A 12,962-nucleotide genomic window follows, 5' to 3' on the forward strand; every position below is an offset into this window, starting at 1 on the left:
TCCAAGTGGCCACAGTGATAAGCTAAGTCAATGTTTGTCATTATGTGCCATGTAATACCAGCATTAACATTCCTCCTCTGATCCTGATTGTTTGTTTTCTGATCTGAAACTCAATAAGATAAGATGACCAATTTCAAATTCCCATTTTTTTTAAGGGCTAGATGCCTGAATCACTTCTGAAGTCAATTACTATGTTGGTCTTTCTCCCCACTCTAAGTCAGTAAACTACATCCCCACAGGTTTAAGCAGGAAGTGTTTATTAAGAAATATTAATAAGCCCCCAGAAACAACTCTCAGATCACCCCAGAGAACTAGGTGGTTAACTAATATGCTGACCCTATTGTTTTAGTTGCTATGTGGAAAGGGCCATAATAATTATTTATTATTTTATTTTTAGTTTTTAAATTGTTTTATTACTAAAAATAGGCTTCACTGTATTATTTAGCTTTCTAACTCTGTGCTGTGCCTTTAGCACTTTCACAATTTTCTGTTCTTCAGTAAGGAAAGCACATTTGTTCTGGTCAGGGACACATTTAGCACATATCGAACCACCATAGACTCTACTGACATGTTTTTTGTTTTGTTTTGTTTTGTTTTCATTTTAAAAATACTCAAAAGAACTTTAGCTTTTATAGCATAAATCCTTTGAAGTAAGCCTGGAAACATGTTACATGCAGATTTTGGTGCTTTCTCAAACCTCTTGGTATAAAGGTAAAAAGTTCTATTACCAGGGGTTAGCAACAGCCTATTTTTGTTATAGGCTTTATTGGAGGGTAGCTTATGACAGTATGTCAAACACCGGACCATTCAGATTGCCTCTATACATATCCCTAGAAAAGCAAAGGCCACCACTATTGCCAACCTCATAAATTCATTGGCTTTGTTCCTGTGTGCTATAGCAATTTTGGTACCCTGTTATTCCAGGCTTGTTTGCTGATGTGACACACTCATGCAGCTGCATCATATTGGCAGAATCTAAGTCACATGTCTATAAGCTAGTGGAAAAGGTGATTAGAAATAGAGTTTCAATTTGGGAAAGTGAGATTCACAATGAAGGCATTGAAATGCATAGTGAATGCTTGATAGCTTTTAGATTGCTGTTAGAGATGTACACTAACATCAATATTTAATTCATAATGATACAATAACAAACTATTATAAAGAGCTTACCATGTACAATTTTGTTTTATGCATTCTACATATTCATTTTATCATCATATCTCCCCCATGTGATTGATACCATTATTTATCTTATTTTATGGATGAGGAAATTGAAGCATCCATTGAGAGAGCATGTCCAATGTCACAGAGATTGCACATGGGATTTGAGATTTAGATGAAATTAGCTTTCCAGATTCCAAATTCTTGCTCTTAACCAATATACATATAACCTTTCACATATGAGCAACATCAGCAAATTATTATGGAATAGGCAAAAGACAAATAAAAAAGAAAAAATTTGCAACATCAGCAAATTATTATGGAATAGGCAAAAGACAAATAAAAAAGAAAAATGAGTAGACTATATGAATAGGAAAATCACAGAAAATAAACAGTGATGGTTAATAAAATTGAATTATTAATACTGTAGAGAAATCTGTGATATAACTATTTCATATTCTTTGGGCCCAATATTCATACACATTACCTGAAGGAATCACATTTATCCTAAAGAATTGTCTTATATATCATTTTCTCAGAGTTCATTCACTGATTCTTTATTTTTTTGTCACTGATTCTTTAAATGCATAGTTCAAATCACCTTCAAGCTGTCTCATACTACTGACCATCAGAATAGTTATAATCCTTAGTTGTAATTGTTTAGTTTTTGGGTATTAGCATCATGAGGGTATGTGCCTTATTTGACATACCCTCAGTGGTGGTCTTAGAATTTTTTACATACTGGCCACTCAATAAAAATTGTTAAATATTGTTAAATGTAATGAAAATGACTGTTATTGACTATTAAGAATCATTCAAAAATTCTAGATATCCTCTCTTTTTAGAGTTGCTAATGTATACTTAAAAAAGTAAGATAACATACTTCCTCCTCAAAAGAACATACTCGAATCTCCTTACTTAGAGTTTTACTCTTGTAACATATATTAACACATTTATTAAACCAACAGAGATTGAAGTCCTTTCAAAGGAGTAAAGAAAATGCTACAAATTGGAATGATTTCTAATCAAAGCAGAAGATAATGAAATCTTGCCAGACAGAAATTCATCCACTTAGTAGATTAAAATTACAAGATGAAAAAGAGGGGATCCCTTGTTGGCTCAGCGGTTTAGCGTCTGCCTTTGGCTCAGGGTGTGATCCTAGGGTACCGGGATCGAGTCCCACGTCAAGCTCCCTGCATGGGGCCTGCTTCTCCCTTTGCCTGTGTCTCTGCCTCTCTCTCTCTCTCTGTGTCTCTCATGAATAAATAAATAAAATCTTAAAAAAATAAGATGAAAAAGAAAAAAAAAGGAGGAAAAGAAAAAATATTCAAAAGGCTCTTAATTTCATATAAACAAAAGTTATTCTTGGAAGATTAAATATACCTTTAAAATAAAAGTAATTTAAAATCAGTCTCAATTAGGTTAAAATGCACTCAATGTGATTTCCTTTCTATAAAACTTTGTATATTAACTTCTGTATTTGATTTGACTATTGTGTTCTTTGCATATGAATATATTCATGTATTAAGCTGTCAGTATTAATTTAAATGTGATGTAACTTGGTTAACACTAATAGTCTGTTTTGACAAATTGTAAGGAAAAAGCACCTTAAATTAGCACCTTAAATTTGTCTTAAAATTGAAGACAAAGTGTATGAAACTTTTTACATGCTTGAGAAATATGTTTCACTGGCTATTAGTGTGCATTAAAATTGCACAGGTGAAATAATTCTTTTTTTTTAAATTAAAATTTTTGTTTATTTGAGAGAGAGAGAGAGAGAGAGAACATCAGCTGGGGTGGGGGTGGGTGAGGAGCAGAGGGAGAAGTAGATTCCCTGCTGATCACGGAGCCCTACACTGGAATCTCAGGACTCCAGGGTCATGACCCCAGCAAAAGGCAGATGCTTAATGACTGAGCCGCCAGGTGCCCCGAAATAATTCTTATAGAAAGTTTGATTGTAATGTGTATAAAATAAGCAAGAGTGAAAATTTAGGAAAAAAGAACAATCACAACAGTATTGTGGATTACAATGAGAATATACTTTTGATTTTAGAACTGTCTGCCTATCTTAGAATCTGCTTGCTTTTGAGAGGAATTTGTGTATATTTAATTTGGGAGAGGGAAGCACAGTCAAATTTTTCCTAAACCATTTAATAAATAAGACCACTAGCTCCAGCAGATACCACTGGAAATGTTGATATTGAAGTATGTACAAATATAATTGAAGGGATTTTGTGTCCTTATGCTGAAGCCCAGAATTAAGCTCAGTATTTTCCAGCTATAGATTGATCAGGGCTCCTTCTCACAGAACCTCTCTTCCAAGGAGTAGACCTGAATATGGTGCTTCTTGGTCAGCTTCTTTCAAGAAAAGAGGGAGAGTAAAATGGGTAAAATATCCTTAACTCAGAAATTCCTTATATTCCACATATTCTCATTCTATAATTCTCACCACTTCCCTTCCAATCTAAGTGGAGGAAAATGTTAGGATACAGCCAGAGTAGCACATTATTAGGTGAGTGAAAAAGTGAGGATCTGGCGCTTTAGTATAGCCATATTTAAGACCTATCTGAGTGGTTAGCACAGAGCACTTCCTGAGAAATGACATGTGCTTGTGACAAAGAGGTTTGAAATCCAAGGTGGAGCCTGAAACAATCAGAGACAGTGAATTGACTGGCTCAGTAGTATATTTGCTAGATAACACCAGATTTTATTAAAATCCCATATTTGAGAGAAAGATGACATAGCAATACAGGAAAACTGGAAAAAATTTAAGAGATTATCATGCTAATGGAGAGACCTGGAGGCAAGGAAGAAAATAATATTGTGAGTGATTCCTATTCCAGTTTTCTCATATATTTAAAGACTTGTGTTATTTTTCTTTTTTTTCTTTTCTGATACCTGTGTGTCCTACTCTCTCTATTTTTCTCTTTGTATTTTGGTGTTTTGTTAATTTCGGGAATCTCTATGTATTAAGAAAAACCTTTGCTGTGATTTGTTTTGAAAGAATATATTTTTCCATGTGATCATTTTTTTCTTTTCACCTTTCTAATGGTTATTTTACTCACACAATTTATTTTATGAAAATCAAAGATTAAATCACAACTATTTCATGGCTAGTGTGAAACGTGTGTTTGTGCAAGAGAGAAAAATAGAGGGAGAGAGAGAGATTCTCATTCTGTTTCAGCGTATGAACTTTATTTGGTAGCATTTTAAAGTATTGAGCTTAGCTAAATTTTTTTTGCAGTTATTCATATAAGGAGTTGACTTTGATTTAGTTTTGTTTTTTCTTTAAATGTGGTAATCGGTGCATGCTTTGTACACTAGGTTGATATCTATTTTGCCTTATTTGTGTTGTATATGTCTGTAGAAACTGTTGGGAGTTTATATGTTGAGGGTTTAATTAGAGTTTTGAAATTTGTGTGTGCAAAGGAAACCTTAGTTTAATATACTTTCATGGATATCTTTTTCTTTGTAACACATTTTATACCTTGACAAAATAAGCAATTTAGGATGCAACAATGATTAGGTATATTATTCCTATATGCCAATTTTTAATTTGCTTATATTTCATATCTACCACATTAATTTTCAGATAGATGACAATATCATTTGGAACTTGATGGATTGTTATGCTGCTCTTTCAACTTTAGGTCATTAGCAAACTCTACCTCTGTTTTCTGAATGAGCTACTTTCAATGCTGCTCATCAGAAACTTTCTGAATGGGTATTGCTTACTTTCTTTTAAGCTTAAGTGAGAGTTTTGTTATATTACTTTTTAAAGTTCAAAGTAATAAATTTTGAGATGATCGTGTAAACTGAAAAACAGTTTAAATTACTATAATCTGATAAGATATTTTAGAAGTTTGTAATTTTATTAACATGGCTGTCTCAACCAAAAAACATGGTGGTTTAATTTATATTGCTGGCCAGCCTCTATGCAATTAAGCATATCTGTAAACCATAAAACTGCAGAAATTAAAATAATGTTATTGTTTAGAATTAATGATAAAATTTATGCAATTCAGCTTAGTGTAACTATAACTGGATTGACAATATTTAACTATTTGCATTTTTATCATTTGTACCATATTTGAAATATCACAGGTAGAAGATAGATTTTAGCTTGAGTAATTAGCCAGTGGGAAGGTTAAAATTATTTCATGATTCTATTTTAATATTATTTTTAATCCTTATATTCAGGATAAAGCTGCAAAAGATAGAGACCATGCTTTGTAGAATTGCTAGTGTTTCACAGAGAGGGGATGAAGTACAAGGGTTACAACCTTTTTCTCCCTTTCATTATCTAAAATTATAAATAAATACTTTTTCTTAAAAGTAAGAAATGGGAGGCAGCCTGGGTGGCTCAGCGGTTTAGCGCCGCTTTTGGCCCAGGGCATGATCCTGGAGACCTGGGATCGAGTCTCACGTCGGGATTCCTGTATGGAGCCTGCTTCTCCCTCTGCCTGTGTCTCAGCCTCTTTGTGTGTATGTGTGTGTCTCTCATGAATAAGTAAATAAAATCTTAAAAAAAAAAGTAAGAAATGGCATATCTTGTACCATTTATGAGCGAATTTCCTCTTTGTGCACTTTCTGTCTTTGGAAGGAAAAATTAAAGGAGTATGTGCTGCCTCATTAAAATAAAGAAACCAAAATATCATCTGATAGGAGTATCAAGCCTTAAAGTCTTATTATGCAGATTATTTTATAACTAGGTACATATCTGGATTTTGAGTGTTTTAAAATAGTTTTGAGTCTGGAATGCCTGGTTCCAGGTCTTTATGAGAAATGTTTTGATCCATTCATCTGTAATAAATAAGGAGCCCTATGCTAAAACAAATAGGGTCTATACACCCTCTTCAGAAAGAAAACTACCCCAAGTGGTTACCACCTAACCTTCCTGCCACATTCGGCAAGACCAGCCTCTTTCTCTTTTTTCACATAGTATCCATACCCATTCTTTTAAAATACAAATCATGACAATGTCATCTGTTTAAAACATTCCATTCTCCATACCATGACTGCCAAAGTCTGCATCGTCTGTCTTTGAAATTCCTTTATCACTTTCTAATTCAATTTTTAAAATTTATTTATTTGACAGAGAGCGAGAGCATGAGCAGTGGGAAGGGACAGAGGGAGAGGGAGAAGCAGGCTCCCTGCTGAGCATGGAACCCTACTTGCAGCTGGATTACAGGACCCTGATATCATGACCTGAGCTAAAGGCAGATGCTTACCCAACTGAGCCACCTAGCCACCCCATCTGATTCCATTTTTACTTGCAATGCAATTTCTCTCTTCCTTATCTCATTCCATCACATTAGCATTTTATTATTTCTTCAAAGCAATAAACATATCCCTGTCTCTCATGCTTTCAGTCTTGGCCCTCACTTTGCATGAGGTGCTCACTTTGCCATTATCTCCAGAGCTCACTTCCTCATTTGATGCTGGTCTCTGATGAGATGTCATGTCTGAGATGCTTTCTTTAATTGATGCATTAGTCCCTTCCATATTCAAACTTCTTATTCTGTTTTATTCTTTTTACATCACTGAAATTCACTTACATTTCTGTTTCTTTATTATTTTTCTCTCTCCACTAGACTGTAGTTTGAGTGTGTGAAGAAATTTTGCTCTTATATTCATACTTTTATCCATTATACATGTTTGATACCTGAATGCTTACTAAATATTTCTTAAGTGAAGAAAATGATAATTGAATGAGAAAATGAATAAAATGGGTAATGAATTAATTATCTATAGTTTATGGAAAAGGCACTGGCATTAAAATCAACCTAAGAAAATTCTTTGACTATATTAATGAATTAATCTTTGTATGTCATAATTAAATTTTATTTCATTAAGATTAAGGCCAGGTTCTTCTCCATTTTTCCATTCATTTTTTGTTTGTTTGTTTTGGTTTTGGTTTTTGGGAGGAGAGTATAGTGGAGCTTATCCTTCATTCCTGAATTGCTTGTAGTAAGTCATATCTAGGATTTCTGTTTTCTCAAGTCCTCTTCCCTATGTGGTTCGGACTTAGAGTTGGCCAGAACAGAAACATATACAAGGTTTAGATGGCAAAAGTAAAGAGGAAACTGTTGCTTTAGATGATTGTGATGGACAGATAGGGTGACACAAATGCAGATGTGCCCAAAGGGCTTGAGCTTCTACCTATCTTCCCAATGACTGGCCCCACCATCTGATGCAATGTGAGTCAACCATTTAATATTATTCTGTGGTTTCTCCAAGGTAGCAGCTTTCTCAGACCACATCATGAAACCCTTAGTGGATACACTGAGCTACCAGAGCTTTTCCTGTAGGCTGTTAAGAGCTTACTCACACCATTGCATTGATTTTTTTCTGATGCTCTGACTTTCTGCTCTAAAACCTGACTTATCCTAACTTTGCCACATTTGTGTAAGTTCTCCTTTCTGTGGTAAACACTTTTTTCCCCTTAATACTGTTAATGGCTTTGTTTTGTTAACAAAACTCTGAAAAAACTTTAAATTGTGTATCAGCCATCTGTCATTATACTTCTTTATACTGCTTGATCCTAGCTGCTATATATAAATAGCATCCCATGAAAAACAAGTTGTAATGTATATGTATTTATATATGTGTATGTGTGTGCATAAATAGCAGAACATTAAAGGAAGCTTTTCATTAAGCCTAAAATATATTTTTAAAGATTTTATTTATTTATGAGTGACAGAGAGAGCAGAGACATAGGCAGAGGGAGAAGCATGCTCCCTCCAAGGAGCCTGATGTGGGACTTGATCCTAGGACCCCGGGATCACAAACTGAGCCAAAGGCAGATGCTCAATCAACCACTGAACCCACAAGGTGCCCCAAGCCTAAAAATAATATTTTATAAAATCTCTTCCCCAGCTTTCACATTGTTAGAAGAGTCTTCAACAATATTTCATGACCTTAAAATGTATACAAATTCTATTTTTCAGTTTATAGTAAAAATGCATAGTCATTGAATCTAGTGAAACTATTTTCATAGTACACTGTTCAAATTTGCAGGATTTCTAAGGTAAATAAAAATGTCTTACTGTTAATTAGAAAAACCTAACAATGGTTTCATTGTTTCATTTAGTTCTTTTTCTGAGGTTTTGTCTTTTTCTTTCATTAGGACTATACTTCTCAGTTTTTCCATTTTGCTTGACACTCTGAATTTGTTTCTGTGAATTCAGTTTAATAGCCACTTCTTCTAAACTTGAATCATCTTGTGTATGGTTGTACCCTTTGTAGACTGTGTGCCTGATGACTTTGACTGGCTTGCTAGAGCTCTGTGTGGCATAGGCTAAGTTCCTGGGGCACTCCATGATGGGGCTGCCTTGGCGAGATGGCTGGAGAAAAGGGTAAGTGAAGCAAGAGAGTCCCAGGGCTCTCTGTGCACATAGCACCCTGGAAATTCAGCTAAAGCTGAAGTCAGTGCAAGCCAGGATGTACTGGGGTTTTCGGTGCAAGGAATGTTTTGATGAGGCAACTGGAGCTGTAGTGGTACAGTCTGGGGTGTTCTGGGGTGATCCATGTAGGAGGCATGCTGGTGCAGTGGCTAGAACCAAGGCAGGGTGTAGGCTGGGTGATTTTCAGAGCTCTTCACACACAGATGTGCCTTGAGAAGCAGCTGGAGTCAAAGCAGGAATGAGCCAAGGGGTCCTAGAGTGCTGTGTATGAGGGGTACTCTTACAAGCCATCCAGAACTAAAGTTGTGTGGGCCCAGTGTGAAGGAAGGCCTTGGGGTTCTCTGAGGCAATAGGCCAGCTATTGTGTCCAGACCCTGTTCGCATCAGGTGTACTATCAAGGTGGATGGCAAATGTAAAGAATATATTCTTAAAGTGTCACTTGTAGGAAGCACATTATTCGGCATCTTCCGAATTATTTAGTTATTCCATCTTCTATTGAATAATTTAATCTATTTATATTTAAAGTAATTATTGATAAGTAAGAACTTACTATTGCCATTTCAAGAATTGTTTTAATTCTTGTTGTCTTTCTTTGTTTATGTTTTGTATTGGTTTGGTGTTTGCTCTTTCTTTGTTGTCTTTCTTTGTTTATGTTTTGTATTGGTTTGGTGCTTGCTCTTTCTTTTTTTTTCTTTCTTTTTTTCTTTCTTTTTTTCTTTCTTTCTTTCTTTCTTTCTTTCTTTCTTTCTTTCTTTCTTTCTGTAGGTACTAGAACTTTCTTATTATGATTTGCACAAAACATCTTATGAGTCTATTTTAAGCTGATAGCAAGTTATTTACATACAAATCATATATTTTAATCCCCTTCACATTTTATGCTTTTGATATTACACTTTATATCTTTTCATATTTTGTATCCATTAACAAATTGTAGTAGCTATAATTATTTTCAATAGTTTTGTTTTTTAATCTTTAAAATAGAGTTAAAGTGAATGTCACACAAGCACATTTCAGTGAGCTTCTTTGAATTATTATGTTGGATTCCTTATCAGACAATTCACAGATATCCATTTTTTGTGTCACCAGCTATTGGAGCTTTAATATTATAGAATATTCTTAAATTGACTATATATATATATATAGACTATATATATGTATATGTACATATACATATAATCATATGTATATATGACTTTATATGTATGATATATACATGTATATGTATGATATATACATATACACAGATATATACATATATGTATACATATAGTCATATATAGTCATATGTATATATGACTATACATATATCTTTATAGTAGTTTTAAACGTTCATATTTCTAATTAGCATACTTTGCCTTTAACTTGAAGAATCCCTTTAGTATTTTTTTTAAGCCAGATCTAGTGGTGATAAACTTCCTCAGATTTATTTTTTTCTGGGAAATTTTTCTGTGTCCCTCATTTCTGAAGGGCAGATTTGTTGGGTATAGTTTTCTTGGTTGGCAATGTTTTTTTTTGTTGTTGTTTTGTTTTTGTTTTTGTTTTTTTCTTTTAGTACTTTGAATATATTGTCCCATTTTCTCCCGGTCTACAGGTTTGATGCTAAGAAATTAGCTCATAATCTTGTGTGTGTGATAAGTCACTTTTTTCTTGCTCCTTTTAAAATTCTCTATTTGTCTTTGACCTTTGGCAATTTGATTATAATATGAGGTAGGTCTGTTCCCAGACTGTACATGAGGACCGAAGAAGAGTCACAAAGTTCTGCAGTAGGATTGAGGTCAGAAGGCCAGACTCAGGGACACAAATGAGTATGTCTCCTACCTGTCACTGGGTGAACAGAACTGGCAGCCAAAAGGTACTAAAGCTAAGTCATGGCTGCTTCCAGATCCACATCCAGGACTGAGGTTGACGGGTGTGTTAACTGAGGCATGGGTAGATGTGACTCTTGTGGGTTCCTTGGTAGCAGGACCAAGGCCAAACAGGGCTGTAGCTGAATCAACAGGGGATGAGGCTATTTCTAGGTTTAGCTGGGACCACAATCAGTGAACCTGCCATCTGGGCATGGATCTGCCTTCTTGAAAAGCCTTCCTTGGTCTTGGGTTCCAGGGTTTCCTACTTTAGTTCCTAAACTCCAAAAAGGTACTTTTACCTATGGATGACTGCCAGATAGTTGCTGCTCAGAGATTCAATCCAGAAACTTCCTCTTCTGCTATCTTGCTGAGGTCACTCTTTAGGCTTTAAAGTTTTAATTTCATTCTATTTTAATGTGAGATGAATTTGATCATGATTAAATGTAGATTGACAGAAGTGGGGAAAGGTAAACTAAGACTTATTTAAAACTTGCCTCAGATTATTAAAAGATTTAAATAGTTATAATTGTATTTAGAGTGCATAAGTTGAGTTAGAATCAGCTTACATTAATTTGGTTTAGTCTTTTAAAAATCTAAAAATAAATGAAAATTTGAAGAAGTAAAAGCAAAAAATTCTAATTATCAAATGGCTAGATAGATTTAATTTCTTCTTAAAGCCAGATTAAAATTGGTGATGTTTTCTTCCAAATTTTGTGAATATCATGTACACATACACACACACATTTCTTCTCCAATAAATTCCTGTTCTGTATAAACAAATCATTAAGGATTACAACATTTCTCTGAAGATAGAAATATACTTTCTTCTCTGTTTCACTTATTACATTCAGATATTTTTGATACTCATTTTTAATGGCGGTGCCAAGAAATGTTAGTTATTGGATTATTTCCCAGACTCTAATTTATTTTTTTTTTTTTTTTTTTTTTTTTTTTTTTTTTTTTTTTTTTTTTTTTTTTTTTTTTATTTTTTTTTTAAATTTTTTTTTTATTTATTTATGATAGGCACACAGTGAGAGAGAGAGAGAGGCAGAGACACAGGCAGAGGGAGAAGCAGGCTCCATGCACCGGGAGCCCGATGTGGGATTCGATCCTGGGTCTCCAGGATCGCGCCCTGGGCCAAAGGCAGGCGCCAAACCGCTGCGCCACCCAGGGATCCCCAGACTCTAATTTAATATGTATATAACACCTTCTAACTTCAGCATAAAAATAAATTCTAAATTTTACTGAGTCATTTAATCAGAAAAACTTAATCAGGTACTTTTCACTATTGCCAATTCTATACCCATCAAAGGATGCTAGAAAACAGATAAGGATTATTTCATAGTGAGGGTATCATTGCTGTGATCATGCAAATGATCTAAATGGGCAAATGGAAAATCAAGTAAAATGCTAAAGTGATATTTTCCTTAGTGATTAGGCATTTTGGAGATTTCAGAATAACAAACTAAAGAAGGAGAAAGAGGACTGGGTGGGGATAGTGGACTAGTGTCATTTGACATTAGGCAAATACTTTTCTACAAGAAAAAAATATTCATCACTCACAAATCCTAAGTAACTCTTTTATTATTTTCAGAAAAGTGATTTTTAAGCCCCCACAAAATTTTTAAAGTGTGTCTCTAAGAGGAATTTGGTAGGGAGAAGCCACTAAAGTACACGTGAACTGGGTGTTTTGTTTACTCATTTGAGAGGTTCTATATTTGTTCAGTGACAGATTCACATACTATATTTTGCTTAAATGTCTATATAATGACCTCAAATAGTAGAATAATTAAGCCAGTGGTGTATATTGTTTTTATTTATTTTGTTTTGTTTTTCTACTTTTCATATGTAGAGTGCTCAATTTGTTCTTATGTAAAAATAGAGGACAATTATAGCCTACTTCCTAAGAATCTTATCAAAGTGCTCTAAACTATGAAAGACATTTATAAAATAGGAAATACAGGAAATAGAGCGCTGTCTATGCATCTGCTTCTTTAGAACACATAAATCTTTAATATAAGTGCACATGGTGCATTTTTTGAAACACAACTATTAAGGCCCTATATGAAACTGCATTTTTATAGATTAATATACTATAGAGTGCTATGCAACATATATATTATAGAAATCTTTAGAAACTAAAAATAGAAATGGCAGACACAAGCCTAGTTTCCTTTTGAAAAGTGCTTAATGGATTTGTGAAGAGAGGGCTTCTATAGAAGAGAAGGCATGAACTGATGGAATATAGGGTCATTTGTCATAAACAACTGATTTCCTGTTGTATTTTTCATAAAAATGCATGGGTTTATAAATATAGTTAAAGCAAATGAATAGAAGATCAGTATTCAGATATCTCATAAAAGTTTGCTAAGAATGGATCATTTCATTTCTTTAAAAATATTCAGTAATTAACTGTTTATTTCATCAGTTTGTTTTTGAATAATTTTTGAGGTGCTGTTAAAATTATACATAGTTTTCTCATGTTGATTTCTTATGAAATTTCTCTGATTTCTCATGTTGATCAGTGTCTCATGACACTGTTAATAT

At 34.0% G+C, this 12,962-nt stretch overlaps 1 pseudogene; it reads right to left on the minus strand.

Moving 5' to 3' along the window:
- Positions 1-400: 400 nt before the first annotated feature.
- Positions 401-807, minus strand: LOC100687657 (annotated as a pseudogene).
- Positions 808-12,962: the final 12,155 nt, after the last annotated feature.

Source organism: Canis lupus, chromosome 32 (assembly GCF_011100685.1).
Source record: "Canis lupus familiaris isolate Mischka breed German Shepherd chromosome 32, alternate assembly UU_Cfam_GSD_1.0, whole genome shotgun sequence".
NCBI lineage: Eukaryota > Metazoa > Chordata > Mammalia > Carnivora > Canidae > Canis > Canis lupus.